The sequence below is a fragment of the Falco peregrinus genome, chromosome 3 (genome assembly GCF_023634155.1).
Source record: "Falco peregrinus isolate bFalPer1 chromosome 3, bFalPer1.pri, whole genome shotgun sequence".
NCBI classification, from domain to species: Eukaryota; Metazoa; Chordata; class Aves; order Falconiformes; family Falconidae; genus Falco; species Falco peregrinus.
This window is the reverse complement of record NC_073723.1, coordinates 57,708,610-57,725,036: the sequence shown is the minus strand read 5'-3', so window position 1 is coordinate 57,725,036 and position 16,427 is coordinate 57,708,610. Positions and strand designations below refer to the sequence as shown.

Below are 16,427 nucleotides of genomic sequence, written 5' to 3'. Positions count from 1 at the left end.
GCATCAGACAGGGAAAATAAATGGAGAACTGCAGAACTGGAAGCACAAAACTGCAATAGAACCAGAATTAGCAGCTGTTTCTTACTGTACCGCAGCAGGTACTTCAGGCTTGTGAGCCTAGATCAGCATGTCCATGGAGGCAGGTACTGTTTGTTTCATGTTTGGGAAATACAAGCTTACCTGATGGTTTGTAATAGCTGTCAAAAAAAAAAAAAAAAAAATGTCTAGCAACAGAGAGAAAATGATCTTCGTAAAATTAGTGAGTACAGAGAATGTGTGTTTAAGCAAATAAGGGTAGGTAAACTGAGCATGTGCAATTTACATCAGGCTGACAAAAATACTGGTTCCATTTCTGGGGAAAAACAGGGAGCAGGGAAAAAGAAGCAAATTTAAGAACAAAATACTTCTTGAAATACATAAATAGAATCTGAGCAGTCAAAACCCGTTACTCCACATCCTGGATGTTTATTGCTGTATGTGTTACTTTGTTTTGAGCTGCTCTAGGAAGAAAGTTGGTAGGTGAAACGCAGAGGGGGTCCCATGGCTGAAGCTGGACTGTGAGTTTAACCAGGCTTCCCCACAACACATGGATACCCCGCTGCTGGCTGATGTCTGGGGGTGCCCAGCACACTTCTACTGCTGTCCTATCGTGCTGGTAGCAGGGGCAGCTAGGGTCTCCTCTTGCTGTGCCTGCTCTTTTGTTTGCTTTAGGGAGCTAGGTTTAGACTAAGGGGTTTGCTTGTTATGCTTGACTCTGCCTATGTACAGAAATTAAAGAATTATCTGGGAAGGTTTCACTAGCTTTTATGAAAAGTGTATGGCTTTGCTTTCTGGAGAAAATGTAGTTGCCAAGAGCCAGAACCTACACATTTAGTTAGGCCAGTCGTCAATGCAGCAATGCTGCCTTGGGCCTTGTATACAAACGCTTTTCAAACACTGCACAAAAGAACATCCACGTATTATGTGGAAGTTATAGTCTGAATAAAAACCCCACAATAATAGAAACCCTGTTTGGCTTAGCATAAATTCATAGGAAATATTACATGCAGTTAAATGGAAGAGCTTTCCTTTATCTAGACATCTGTGGCCTGTGTTTAAAGCAAGTGTGATTTTGCCATCCTAACAAATGTGTCAATTTCAACAAGAGGCAAGGAGAATTGGTATGTTACAAAAGGCAAATGTTGCATATCTGGTAAGCATCTTGTAAAATATTGCAGGTACCAGATAAGCTTCGGTAATATATAATTCATTAGGGCATGATACTGAATATGACACAAGGTATTTTGAACTGGGAAATCCAGAGGACAGAATTATTTTTTTTCATGCTGCCCTGTTCTACTCCCAGACTCTCACTCTACCATGTTTTAAAATGGTGCCAATATCCTCTGTTAAGCTTCTCATCGCTTAGCTTCTAAGCAGTTGCGCACAATAACTGGCACTTCAGCCAGTTGCCTTTGGAGTAAGAATAAGAAAAGATACTTGTGCTGAATAACAAACTAAAAGCCACTAATTTCTGTTTGAGATTTTTCTTCGCTAAGCTTCAGCTTTTGATTTCATTCTGTATTAAATTGATGGGTTGGGTAGTGCCTGCGAGTATTCCAGGCATGGCTCTTAAGACATAACTTTCATTTCTGAATATGAAAGATGCAATAAGCCATATACCAGAATATTTAATACAGAGTCTAAGTGTGCTAGCTAAAGAACTTGTTCTGCTTTTCTTTCTATACAAGAATTACTTGACCAGCCCATGTGGAATACTGCTTTTCTGTCAACTTTTTAGGTTCTATTTTAAATTTCTTCTGAAAACTTCTCTTTCATGGTAATCTTAAGAAAGGAGTCTATCCAATGGAAACCTTTCTCTTGAAAGTGTGTGTTTTGGACAAACTGAAACGTGTTAATGTAGTCATAAAAAGCTTAAACTTTCACGAGGCATTAGGTACATGTTCTTCCCTTCAACACATTGTTCAGTGATTAGATTGTAGGAGTTCCTACTAGGTGCTTCATGTGTGTGTCTTTTTAGAAATGTATGTGTAATGTTTCTGTATATATATATATATAGAGAGAGAGAGAGTTATATAAGCAAGGGTGTCAACCTTGACAGTGAATTTGAGAATAGGATTTTGCAACTTTGATTTTTTTTTGTTAAAATACATTGCTTTTTTAAAAAAAAATAGAAGATGTTTGAATGCCTTAATTCTTAAATAGCAGTCAGAAGGATTTATTCATTAAATGTCTCTTCACATCTTTCAGTGGTAAGATGCTACCCTTCAGTGGGGTAGAGCGTATTTACCTCAGTAGATCTAGGTGTGGTTAAGCAGCAGAGAAAACAATTGTAGTTCAAATGTCAATGTCTTTGACTTTTTTTCCACATAGTTTGGCTGTTTAAACCAAATTAAAGTTAAACTTTGAGTTGATTTATCTGTTTGCATTCTTACACGTTGCATAAATTTCTGCAGTTCTCTTAAAAGATTTCGTTGACTGACTGTAAAAGCAACAATGTTTAGTGTGCTCCTGGTTCAAACAAGGGAATAACTTTTATTCTTTATGGGTAAAAACAACCTGATGCTTTAGCAGATGTGTAATTTATAGAGAAATACCACACTATGAAACATACATGTATTATACATTTGCATAAGATGAAACTGAAGATGATCTAAATTATCTTCTCCTGAGCCATTAGGCAGCCTATTAGTTTATTCCCATTGACAAAGATGGCTGATGAAGAGGCGCAGACATTGCAGGATCAAGCTATAAAATTCATTCCTGGCACACTGCCAGCTCCTCAAAATGTCTTTTGTTAACAGACAAGAAAGCTCTTGCAGTGTAAATAAGTGTTTTTGTCTTGCAGCCCATATTGAGCAAAGATGGAATGAATTGTAAGAATATTCTTTAGTTTTAAGTGGTTTTTTCTGATGGGAGAGCAGAACATAGAAATGATTCAAGAACCCTTTTGAAGCTGCAAGATTTTATCTACTTTGTTTCTTCTTAAAACAGCCTGTGCTGAACACAGTTTGTTACAAGAAAGTCATTGAATAAGGTGGGATTTCTCCTCAATAACTGCATAAATTAAGAGATTGATAATAAACAGTACAAACCTGTTATTTTGTTTATCCTTTTTCCTTCCTATGAACTGACCTAATGGAATTTCCACACACAGACCTTGTAATGAGACGGTCTGGGGACTGACAAGCTGGGAAGCAGCTTTCCTTTTCACCCTGACCATGGTCAAGCAGAGGCATGAGTTACCCAAGGTGGCTGTGCAGTTTGCCCCTTGGAGGTTTTTCAAGGCTTGATTGGGCCAAGCCTTGAGCAGGCAGGTCTGCTCTCACAGCTAATGCTGTTGTTAGTAGGAAGTTGGAATAGGGGCCTTCCGATATCCATCCCTACCTGAATTATTCTGTGATTCTAAGTAACAGTTAAATCTGTTTGACCTAATTTAAATGCAAATCTTCTGATTTAAAAGGCAGTTTTCTGTATGTATCCAACAAGAGCAAACTCCAGTTCCTTTACATTTGTCATCACTGAACCAACTAGTGTAAGTGCTCCTACTTGAGCCATTTGTACTCAATTTGTCAATAAAATGTATAAAAGATGCACAGTAGATTGCGCTTGGAGGATGTTACTTCTGTTGCAGTTCTGCAAGCAATGGTCACGGATCTTCAGCACAGTAATGCTCAAGTGGGTTAGAGCTGGAATGACCCAGTGTGCTATCTGTGGAACTGCATTTCAGTGGATTGTGAATGATCTTTGTAAAGGATTAAAGTTTTAGAGAAATTCTTAAAGGAATCCCCATTATTGGCATGGCAGCTCTCAAATCTGGGTGGAAAAACTGTAGGCCATGCAGTAGATCTAAAGTAAATCACTCATTGAGCAACCTCTTCTCTGATATTCAATGTTTTAATATAAAAGTGATTATAACATGACTCACGTACTCAAACTCTCCAAAATGAATGTATTGAATGATTAAAAAAAAAAAAGTAGGCAATTCTTGTAATATTTGCATTAGCATGTGGATCTTTCTCATCATTAAGTATATTGACTGCTACAGCCCCTGGTTAGATAGATACCAGTTGAATACCCTTAAGGGAGAAGATCTGCTCATTTTCAGCTCTCTTCCATGCTACCGCAGTACTGCTGAGGCCAAACAAGTACAAAAGATCAGCTGCAGCTAACTGGTTTGGAGCAAGGGATACAGTGGAAACCAGAAGGCCAAAAAGGGGTTGTCTTCCATCTGTGCTGAAGATGCAAAGTCATGCTATCTGAAGGAAAAGAAAGATGACATTGCCCTTTAGCCTGGGTTTAATGTAGGTCAGTTGGGTCACCAGATGACATGACTTTAATGGCCAAACTGCTTTTAACAATTGCCTTGGGCAGTGTTTAATTTCACTGATCTTTGCCAGCCTTAAGGAGAAGAGAGAGGAAAAACCCACCTTATCTTCTGGTTTTCACACAGTGTGCGTTCTGCTGCTTCTGTGATCTTTTATGACTGGTCAGTATAGAGCAACATGTGCCTATGTGATTATCCACATACTAAAAGTGTCATTTACTTCTACATTGCTCACAACCCCTCAGATCAGATTGATTATTGTGGTGTTGGTGTTGGTTTTTGTTTTGGTTTTTTTTTTAACTTCAGTTTTTTGTTGCTGAAGATTTTTGGGGACAGAGCAGGCACATAAATTACATTCACATCGTCTTTGTAATTGCTTGTAATTTGTTATTCCTGAAAAAGAACTCAATTACTTAATTTACTTACAGATACCTATATAAATATGTATTTATATTTTGGTGATTTAATCCTCTTTTGTACTGAAATTTCTCTAATGAAACCTATCACCTGCTACACATTTTCTAGTATGGGATGAAGACGATATATAGTTAAGTGCAACATTGGTTTGTGTTAAATTTCAGGTTGAGTTGATGAAAAGGTTTGTTGGAATTCTTGGGCTGTTCAAATACCATATGCAGAATTTCTAGTCCACTGAAGCTGGCCTAGGATTTATTATCTCTCTTTCACATGCGATGTTGTCTTTCTCATTGTGAAACACTGTAACAGAATCAATCACCTACCATAATAACAGAAGAGGAAGGATAGAGCTGAATTCTGGTTGTCTTGCTTCTTTTCCATCTTGGTGATGGACTGGGGTAGTACTACAGGCAACATACAGTGTTCTTTTTTGGAAATTCCTCAGTATATATCTTAGAAAGTGCATGCATGTGTGTCAGTTTTGTATAGGTGCTCTGAACGGGCTATTGCTCAGAGACAATGTCTTGAGATTGTAATGGAGAGTGCTATTAACATGCTAGTTTAATGGCCCGTAATGGTGGGGGAAGAGACAAAGAAAAGCAAATGTTAAAAGCCATTGGGGGGGGCGGGGGGGCGCAGAAAAACCAAAAGCAAAATACATGATTCTGCCATGCACATGCATCTTTGGCATACCTACATCTTGAAGGTCATGTGCAGTTTGTCTCTTTACTCTCTTTTCTGCAGTAATAGATACTACAAATGAAAAAAATACAGAGAAAGCAGTAAGAGTGATTGAAGATGTAGAACAGCTATTACTACGTAAGGAACTATGTTAAGTAGACTTCAGCCTGGGAGTAAGACAGCTGAGGTCCATAAAATACTGTGGGGCAGAAGGTGGTAGCTGTTCAATGTCTTCTGTGGAAAAAGAACTGAGGAGCATCAAATGAAATTAGCAGGGGCCATGCTGAATGCAAACAAAAGGTGATAACTGCAAGTGTGAGGTGGGTTGTAGCACTCCTTTCTCAGGACGCAGGCACACTGAAAGTTTAGATGGTTTCTAAAGCAGCTGGATAAATTTATGGTTGCTGTTGAATGAGGCTTGAGCTGCAGATCGGTGGAGGCTAGAAGAATATTTTGGATAATTACTACTGCAGGAATGTCACAGGGTTTGTATTCTTCGCTGAGTATCTGCTGTTGGGTACTGTGTGACTTGAGGAGGGAGGCTTGTGGTCTGACATGCCATGTCTGGTTTTAGGTTGTTCTGACCACCCCATTGGTTTTTGATTGTGTGGGAAAGTGTTCTAGATCTGTTCTTCGCTGACAGTGTGTTTTCTGCAGGCAGTGAGCCAGATTAAAGCAGCGTACAGTTTTCTTTTCTGCACCATGTTGATTTTATAGGTAATAAAACTAAGTATTATAAGCAATTCCAGGAGTGTCAGAATTGAAGAAGCCTAGTTTTCTAAAGATTTGGATTTCTTGATTGATAAACTCTGATTTAAAATGTTTTCTGTATTTAGAATCAGCCCTTCCAATGGCTTCTTATACTGCCTTTACCTGTAACTGAGACGCAATCAAATGTCTTGCCTAACTGGCTAGGTTTCCTCATGAATATTGAGGGGATGAAGTATCTTTCAGACCTCTGTACCTCTGTCTCATTTGTATGGAATTGTGGATTTAAGAGGTACTTGACAGAAAACATGATAAATTGAGCCACATTTCCCTCAGAAACCAGGCAAAAAGATACAGCACAAAATAAATACAAATAATACAAATAAACCCAATAATCCTTCATCTTGCCCCAAAGCAGTAATAATATAGTCATAAAAAGGCCTGTGAATATTAAAATTTGATTCATTTTAAATTTTATCTAAAGTTTTAAATGTAATAAGCTTCAATGTGCATGGCTGTGCACAGAAACAGTAGAGTATGAGTGTGACATCCAATTTTTCTTACATTATTTAGTAACCGACACACATGCTGTGTTCTTGCTGGTTGTTAACAGCATGTAAATTATAAGGCCAAAGAGGTCTTCCTCATGACAATGGCTAATGTTTGTAGAAATGCAAAGGTCATGATCATGACTACTTTTTTTTTTTTATGCCAACTGGATACTGATGACAATTACTGAACTAGACAGATCTTAGAGGGTCAGTTTATTGACTTACCTTCCCTGCTTTGTGAGTGGTGATGAAGTCAGTGCAACTGTCTGACTTCTGTGCTGTGGCAATTTAAGCGAGTTAGGCCTTGGATAGTTTTCCTTCGTATTCCTGTGAAAAACAGGAGCACCTGATTCACTAGCTTTATTGTTTTGTGAGGTGCTATTCGGTTAGTCATATTATTGCCATCTTTAAAAAAGAAAAGAAAATCAACTTCTTAAAACATGTTGTGCTTTTGGGATAACTTTCTTTTCCTTCCAACCTGCAGTTTAATCTTTAGTGAAGCAAAAAATCAGTGGGTTTGTACTTCCTGACCATACATGTGAACGGTGACAGTAGGGTAATTTTCAAAAAATAAAGTTTTTTATAAAATTTGAATAAAGACCTTTTGAGGTAAGCCTAGGCCGTTCAAACAAAGCTCTTTACTTACCTTTGGCCAAAAATATGTGAATATATGTTTTTGTTTTTGATCAGGCATCATGTGTTTGGAGGGAATTACAGCTGTAGGAAGCGTGGCCATAGGCTGGACCTTCTTTCTCCCAGTTCAGGTGTTCAGACTTGAATGTCCATGACTGAATTGCTTCTGAACCAATTCTTCCATGATACAGTGGTCTTACATCTGTTTATAAGTGTGTGTGCTGGTCAGGGTGGGATGTTGGAAGTCTGCATTTCAGTGTGTTAAGCTACCCCTTACAAGATTAAAAATTAGAAATGGAGAAGAGAAAACCATTTTTTGTATCTTTGGAAACCATTGTTTCCAATTACTGCTCTGGGTGATTTCTGGAGTAGTAAAATACTAGCCTAGTATTTTGAGAGACAGAGTGCAGGTCATGCACACATCAGGAAGCTGAGTCACAGCTGGAGTGTATACAGCACTAGGAAATATCTTTTTCAATAGCCTGAGAAGACAAGAGGCATTAGATGACCTGATCTTTTTCATCTGAAATTTTTGCTTTTTTCCTCTTTTTTTCCCTTTACAGAGGAAAGTTTCATCAGGGTAGAGCTGGTTAGTTTGAACCTCCCTGAATCTGGGGCCTTCTGATGCAGGTATGGTAGGTGTATGATAGATGTGTTACTAGAGCTTAGTTTTATCAGTTTACAAAACTGTTAATCTATTACTGCAAAGAGGAGCTTTGCTTAATGATGAGGATTTTTGTCTCAAAAGAGACTGGAAATTACACATAAATGACTTTGAGTTTGGTAATAGCAAATTTATATGACTTTGTCTTAAGTTAAAGGAGTTGGTCTAAAGCTAGTTGTATCAACACAGTAAGTTGAGTGTAAGCTTGAAAGTTCTTTTCTGAGTCCTCTTGGGAGCTGGGGAAGTGGTGGCAATATGAAGGTTAAAAGCCTTACCAAGGTTAAAATTGGCTATGAAGGAATAGTAACTTTCAGAAATAAATGAGAGGAAACAGCGAATACTTTTGCAAATACTTTTGGGTAAAGATACTTTTTTTTGTTGTTGTTACTGCAGATGAAACTGGTAATGTAATCTGCTGAGATTTGTAAGTAGTTTCTGTTAGATAATTTAGTGTTCCAGTGCTTTACCAGACTTCAGTCATTTGTGTGAAACTGGTGCTTGCTGAACAGCTGTTCCAGACTACTCTGTCCCCTTGTTTCAGTCAAAGTAGTTGGCAGTTTTTGGCATCCAGGCGCACAGATGGAGCAATTGCTTTGTTTGCAGAACGGAAAATACTAGGGAAACATTGTTCATTCTTGCCTCTTTTTTTTTTTAAACATCCTTGCTCTCTAATTACTGTGTGCTTGGCAGGAGTAGATTTAATCTTGAGTGTGCATCTTTGCTGTCCCTTCAGAAATCAGCCAAAGTTATCAGCGTTAAAAGCCAAAACTTCTAGTATATTCACTCTCAGAAACTTGCTAGTGCTGCACTGCTAAAATTATGAGTCAGTTACAGCCTGCAGCTGTACAACCTTTAGTTGTACCCCTTGACCTTAACAACCCATCTGAAGGTCAGGCACTGAAACTGAGGAGACTTTTAGGGTTGGGTGTGTGTGTGTGTGTGTGACTGTGTGGCTTTACTGGTTGGATTTAGGCAATGTGCAGGTGGAAGCTGCTTGGCTTAGACGGTGAGGAAATGGAAATAACCATGGGGGGAGTAAACAAGGAGGCTGAGAAATAGGAGCTTGGATGTAGAAAAAAATGAGGAGATTGGACGGGCCATACAAGAATCTCAGGGTTTGGAAACTGGAAGGGAAGCACATGCTAGAAGAAATCAAGATTAGCTTGGTGAGGAGGTAGCGTATGGTAATCAAAATAAGACAGAAGTGAAGGGGCTGTTGAAGGCAAAGCTGAGCAGTGACACTGAGAAGGTGTTGGCAAGGAGCCTGAGAACTGCTGAGGTAAGGGGAAAAAAGATGTGATGAAACCAAGTGCTTCTGACAAATTCAGATACAAACATGGGATCTGGTTTGTAAGGAGCCTTGGGATGATGGGAGAGTGTTGCTGGGCTGGGATAAAACTTAGGATTGTGATGTGGATCCTATGGGATGACTGGGGCTGGACTGGAGTTGAACAAACCAGCTGGGAGAGGAGACAGGAGGGTTAGATCAGAATAATGTGTTTCCACAGCAGTTCATTCATTGTAATGCCTAAAATGGAATCAAAAGGGTTTTTAACCTTGTTGCTCTTCTGCTGTGTGGTAGGTTGATGCTGGCTGGATGCCAGGTGCCCACCAAACCCACTCTATCAATCCCCCTCCTCAGCTGGACAGGGGTGAGAAAAGATAATGAAAGCCTCCTGGGTTGAGATAAAGACAGGGAGAGATCACTCGGCAATCACAGTCATGAGCAAAACAGACTTGACTTGGGGAAATTAATTTTTTACCAATCAAATCAGAGGAAGATAATGAAATAAAAAGTAAATCTTAAAACGCTTTCTCCCCACCCCCACCCCTGCCCCCTTCTTCCCATGCTCAAATTTACTCCTTGTTTTCTCTCCCCCCCCCCGCCCAGCAGCGCAGGGGGACGGGAGCGGGGGCTGCGATCAGTCCATCACACGCTGTCTCTGCCGCTCCTGCCTCGCAGGGGGAGGCTCCTCACACTGCCCTGCTCCAGCCTGGGGTCCCTCCCATGGGAGACAGTTCTCCATGAATTTCTCCAGTGTGAGTCCTTCCCATGGATTACAGTTCTTCGTGAACTACTCCAGCGCGGGTCCACCATGGGGTCAGAGGCGCTTGCCAGCAAACTTGCCCCAGCCTGGGCTCCTCTCCCCATGGGGTCACAGGCGCTGCCAGGACCCTGCCCCAGCCTGGGCTCCTCTCCCCGCGGGGTCACAGGCGCTGCCAGGACCCTGCCCCAGCCTGGGCTTCCCACGGGGTCACAGCCTCCTTTGGGCACCCACCTGCTCCGGCGTGGGGCCCCCCACGGGCTGCAGGTGGGGATCTGCTCCACCATGGACCCCCACGGGCTGCAGGTGGGGATCTGCTCCACCATGGACCCCCACGGGCTGCAGGTGGGGATCTGCTCCACCATGGACCCCCACGGGCTGCAGGTGGGGATCTGCTCCACCACGGACCCCCACGGGCTGAGGGGCACAGCCTGCCCCACCGTGGGCTTCACCACGGGCTGCAGGGGAATCTCTGCTCCGGCGCCTGGAGCCCCCCCTGCCCCTCCTGCACTGACCTGGGGGTCTGCAGGGATGTTGCTCTCACATAGTCTCAGGCCTGCCTCTGACTGCAGTTGCCCCATTATTTGGTTGTTTTTTTTACCCCCTCTTAATATGTTATCCCAGAGGCGCTACCACCATCACTGATGGGCTCGGCCTTGGCCAGCGGCGGGTCCATCTTGGGGCCGGCTGGCACTGGCTCTGTCAGACGCAGGGGAAGCTTCTCACAGAAGCCACCCCTGTAGCCCGCCTGCTACAAAACCTTGCAATGCAAACCCAGTACATGCTGTCAGTAAATATCTTAAACCTTTTGACTTAACAGTGCCTTGCCTCATTGCTGGTGGTCCACATGGAGCACCATGATCTGAGGGGAGGAACTCTAAAGACCTCTGCCACTTCCATTTGAGAAGCAGATTTGGAAGAAGTGAGCACCACAGTGTTCTCACTGATCTGTAGGACTACTGGCAGTGCTGCTTGACTTCTGCTTGTATTCATGAAAATAGATCATCAAGCAACCCCCACCTCCTCCCCCTATCTGGTGCTTATATACAAGTACTCTGCAATCTCTGCTGTGGCTAGGACATTGGTGGGTTTGCCTTAGTGGCTGGGTCAGGCTGCTGCTGGGATAGACGCAGGTCATGGTCAGGGTCAGAAAAACCCAAGGTCAAAGACCAAAGTAGTAAAAATGTATTAATTTTGAGGGAAAGGTGGGGATGTGCATGCCAGCCTGTCATGTGGAATGCCAAAGTGCCAGCATGCCACAGTAAGCATTGAAGCCTCAAGTCGGGGCTGAGGCAGAGGCTGGACTCAAACTCAGCAGCAGAATACAGGAACACTGGGAAAGGAGCTTGGTGAAGCAGGATGATTGGGAATGAGTTCCTGGGAGTCAAAAAATAGCATCATGGATTAAGGCTAGAAATTGCAGCATAACACCAGGTTTTAGGAAAGTTGGCAAGCTCCCCAAAAACCTTCTGTAAAGATGTACCTACCACTTCTGTTTGTATGGCTGAATTTGGGGCTGCTGCCTGGCTGGCCAGCAGACTTGGGGACTCCTTTCAGTCATGCATAAAAAACGTTGAATTGAGCATAGCTGTGTAAGCAGAGATAACTTTTAGTGTTTTTTCCTAACTTATTGCAGATGCCAAGGTTTTACTCTGTAAGGGGAGTGTGCTACAAAAGGGTACTGTGTCATGGTACCCTTGTGTTCTGGGTATGGCAGATACACTGGCACAGAGGGAAGAAAAACATCGTTACTCTGAGATCGTGTTCTGAGCTCTGATTTTACAAAGCTTAATGAAGGTCTTGGTAGCACTGTTTGGAACACAAAATTGGCTCTCTGGGAAACAGCTAAAGCCCTAAATTATTACAATTATTCCCTTGACTATTTCACAAAATTAACTTCATTGAGGAAAAAATAAGATAGGATGTGTGAAAGCTGGTCTGAAATGTTAAAAAAAGAAATGTGATTAGCGCGCTTTCGTGTAGATGAAATCAATCTCACTTATGAAGGCTAACTAGCCCCTCACTTTCTTGACTGTAATAACATTCATTTGATCCTGGCTGCTGGCAAAAGAAAGTAGTTTAATAATTAGTGTGGGATGGGCTCATCTGTGGGTGGCTTGTAAGGCGATACCAGGTATCACTGAGGGGAAAATTCCTCTCTAGGTATTTAGACTGTCATATTTTTACCACCACTATCACAGTCAGTGGACCAGAGTCCTGGCTGGTAGATGCACTTGCAGCTCCAGTTTAGCCATGATGGAGTGAATGTAGGATTTTGAATCTGGATTTCCATGGAACTTTGGCTCCAACGAGTCAAGTGACTTGCACTGTATTGTGTAAGGTGGAAACTAAGGAAGAACTAATGTCAAAGACTTGTGTAAATAAATACTGATTCACTGAGCTGTGGTGAATTCTGTTGAAATATTCAGTGTTCATTTGTGGTGGGTGTATGGGAGGGGAGGAAGCAAGAACAGAACTGACTCAACATTCCTTTAGACTGTCTTAATGTATAACACAGGTCAGAGGCTTTTCCCAGTGGTTTGCAGACTAGACCCTGGGTCACAGGAGATGCATAATCATTTTATTCTATTTAATTTGGTTTTCCATCCCTTAAACTTAATTAATGTCATTAGGTGGGGGTTTTGCCTGTTTTCTTGAATTTTGAGACACATAGGAGGTGCTTTCCTACGATTTGTTTCAGAAGACTAGATGGTATTTTGGTGTATGGATTTAAAAATCTTGTGGGTTTAGAGTGAGATTACCTTAAAAATGTAATCTCTTGCTGGTATGTCAAATTGAGTCTGAGAAGATGTTAAATACAGTAAAATTAATTGAGGGAACATTTGAGAATAAAACAATTTCTTCCTTTCTTTTCTCCTGCCTTTACCCAACCCCACTCCCAGTGCCTTAGGAGTAGCCTATTCATGCATAAAGCTTCATTTCTTCTTTCAGGATTGGTATTTAGTCATGTCCTTATATATGATGCTGGCAAGTTGTGAAGGGGCACACCAAAAATTGTAATTTTTATTTATCCTTTTTTCTACCTAGTCATTCATCCTGCCTGTTTTTGGTGGAGAGAGCACAGAGTGTTGCCCAGCATGGGATGGGGAAGGGAAACAGGGCTGAGACAAAATCAAAATCACAGAATCATAGAATATTTCGAGTTGGAAGGGACACATGAGGATCATTGAGTCCAACTCCCACAGCACTTGACTTTTGTAAAATTTGCATTTTCATTTTAAGGCTTGAATTTTTATTTCATGTTTTGCATAGCAATGATAGCAAATTTTTGGGGCCTACATCCACACCACAGTATAATAAGGTTCTATTGACTGTAAAATTTACTCAAATATTCAGCATCACTTAGGAGAACTGTCAATCCACAGATTTGTTAAGTATGAAGATGTGTAGTTGGTGAGGCTGTTATCTGTTGTCTCTTCCCTTGGCCCGCCCCCATCCCCCCCACCCCCCGCCCTTGGTTTCCTAATAACTCTGGTTCTCTTGAAAATTTTCTTCCTTCCCCACCCAACAACTGCTTTATAGCCATTTCCTAACCTTATCCTCTACCTACGGAGGTCATAAAAATTGCTAATGGCATCTCTGTTGCCTTCTGTTGTGTGATTCTAATAGGAAACGGATCACTGCAATTTATGGGGTACTTACCCTTTTCGGTACATGATGAATGGCTCACTTCAAATGATGTTTCCTCATTGATTTCCTAGTATTTATCACCAGAAATGACAGAGCAGGAAGAACAGCATTTAAACATGAAGTTGATTTTGAAGATGACATCTTTTCACTACAGTGTGAATTCATGGCAATATAGCATTTGCTGTAGCAGAGGAGCAAAAGACATGAAGTCAGTTCTTTAAATTGCTCTTAAGTACCTTTAAACTCATTTTTTGTTACACTGTATTAGCTTACTTGCCCGTTCTTTGGTAGGGAAAGAGAGGCTTACTCCACATAGAGGTTTTCCTCACACTCTAGCTATTTGGTACCATGTTCTTTAGGCAGGTACATGTGATATTTATATGTCATTGCTCATTTTGTCTGTGTTGTCAAACTCCTTAGGATATTTACTTTTAATTCACAGAGAAATCTATGTGCAATTAAATTCTGTATGATATTTAGCAAGTGACTCTGGAATAACTGTATTTCATGGTCGCATTTTATTTTGCTACATGACAATACATTAAGAATCAGAAGAATCCCTCTTAACTTGCTCAATTTCTCTCTGATTGGGCTGGATTGACTGCAAAATGGGAAATGTCCCTTTAGTTTCTGCAGTGGCCATTTTTCTCTGTGTGTTGCTATGTGAATCACTGGACGAGGCCCCATACGAGCAAGGTAGACCCAGGGTCAGATGCAATCCTTCAAAATATAGCTGTTTTTAAATTGACTGGAGTAGAAAATTAAGACATTCCCTTGCTAAGTAGGATAGCTTGTTTCAATTTAGAAGGATATTGCAGTTTTGCTGCTTATACAACTGGCTTAAATTTCATTGACTTGACAGTCTTTGGATATTTCAAACAGTTACAGCTCTGCAGTAAATATTTTTTTTTTCATCTTTAAACATTATTGTTAAAACTTGTTTGCATTCTTCATTTTCACAGAGTCCAATGTTAGCTAACTTGCTAGCAAAAATGAGGTTATGTAGGTTAGAAAAGAGCATGGAGTTTCAAAGGTCGCCTTGATAGCTACTACTGTAATTAGGTGTACTTTTAAATGGATATAAACTGATTATTTAAAAATGCACTATATGAAACCATTGAGGTGAAAGATACCTATTCCAGAGAACTTGTTATGATTTTGTTTTAACTTTCACTATGTAACAATGCAGCTGTCAGTTATTTTCATGCGTTAATTACCTGCTTCTTGAGATTTGTGATTATAACTTTGCTCTTTTCTCTTATTGTTATGTGCTTACAGATTTTTAGTTTCAAACCATGACGCAAACATTGCAAGTGAAGAATAAAGTCTGCAGACTTTCAAGTCTGTGCAGTTTCCATTTCTTTCCCTTTTTCTGAAAACCATTTTGTGTAAAACTATAAAGAATCTAGTGGGCTGCATACAGATGACTGGAAAAAATATTTCATATTGTCTGCTTCCATTGCTAAGCATTATAGAATTGGTCTTCAAATGTATCTGGTGTAAACATGCTGCATGTCCAATGAAAAAAAGACAAATACTATCATATCTCTGCTCATACTTGCTCTGAAATGGGCTTCATATAAAGCACAAATATCTAAATGAAAACACACTTTTCTGTAAAACCATCACTTCCAACTGCCCTTTCCAAATTTAGTCTTATCAACTGTTCTTTACTTAACTTTGTCTGCTTTCTCCCATCCCACTGCAGTTGCTTTCAAAAGAATGTCTCTGAGATCTGTGTGAGAGGCTTCACATAAAATAACAAAACAAAAAAATTAGCAGCCTTGCAGAACACTAGATTATATGTTTAATTCATGTACTGAGGTAAAAGATGTCCTGTAAAGGGTTGCCTCAATTCCCATAGTGTTCAAGTGGAGCCACCACAGTTGGTGATATATCTACAATCCCTTTGGAAAGGATTAAGTGAGCAAACGTGGGCAATTGTGTGAAGAATTGCTGCAGCTTTAGTTCTGTGTAATATCGGAACTCAACAGATAATTGAAAACATACCTTCAATACCCAAAAATATCATCCAACTTGTTAGAAGGCGAGGAATAAACTATGTATTTTTACCTTGGGTATGTGTAAGGCTGTGGATAGAGAAAGGGCACGAAAAAATGTAGTTGGTTTTCTTGACTGTACTTCATGAAAATCAGCAATAATTAATTTCAATATATCTGCTTTTCTTTGTAACTTAGTGTTTGGTGTACATACTTGAGTGGCAGAGAACAAAATGTACTTTTTGAAGATAAGAAATGTTCTAAATGTTCATAATGAGAACAGCATGTGCTGAAGAAGCATAAATCATTCAGACACCTCTTTAAATTTCAGCTATTGAATTTAAGTGACTTAAAATTGGGCTGAAGTAATAATATAAAAATATACTGAACCTTTCTTTTTACCCTAAATCCAGCTTTTAGAATTTGTTCTTACTGTACATCAAACAGCTGTTGTTGGCAAGTTTCTTAAGTGACTGACCCAAATCTGAGTTTAATAGTATTAATAGATGAACTGTTCCCAGTCTTTGCTCTTCTAAACCAGCCTTGTCTCTGACAATGGTAGAAACATCTGTATTTACAGCATTTGCTTTATTCTTGCTGATGGCATGGCCTGCATTTGAAAATCTCAGGTCTAGAGATCCTGACAAGGTCTAGACAAGACCATCTGAACCCTGATAGTCACAGGGCTGTGATGGGCATGTTCTCAAGGTTGGATCAGTGTTGGGTTTGAATAGTGCGTGTTGCTGGAAG

The 16,427-nt window shown here is 40.5% G+C and overlaps 1 protein-coding gene across 13 annotated transcripts in view; it reads left to right on the top strand.

Moving 5' to 3' along the window:
• GREB1L (GREB1 like retinoic acid receptor coactivator) overlaps positions 1-16,427 on the top strand; it is a 144,684-nt gene that overhangs the window by 24,241 nt on the left and 104,016 nt on the right. The window contains exon 1 of one of the 13 annotated variants that reach the window (XM_027795143.2): positions 7,837-7,947. The exons of the other annotated variants lie outside the window; for them this stretch is intronic. The gene's annotated coding sequence lies outside the window, so the exon portion shown is untranslated. Of the gene's footprint in view, positions 1-7,836; positions 7,948-16,427 lie in introns of those variants that run through there. 13 annotated transcript variants of the gene reach the window in all.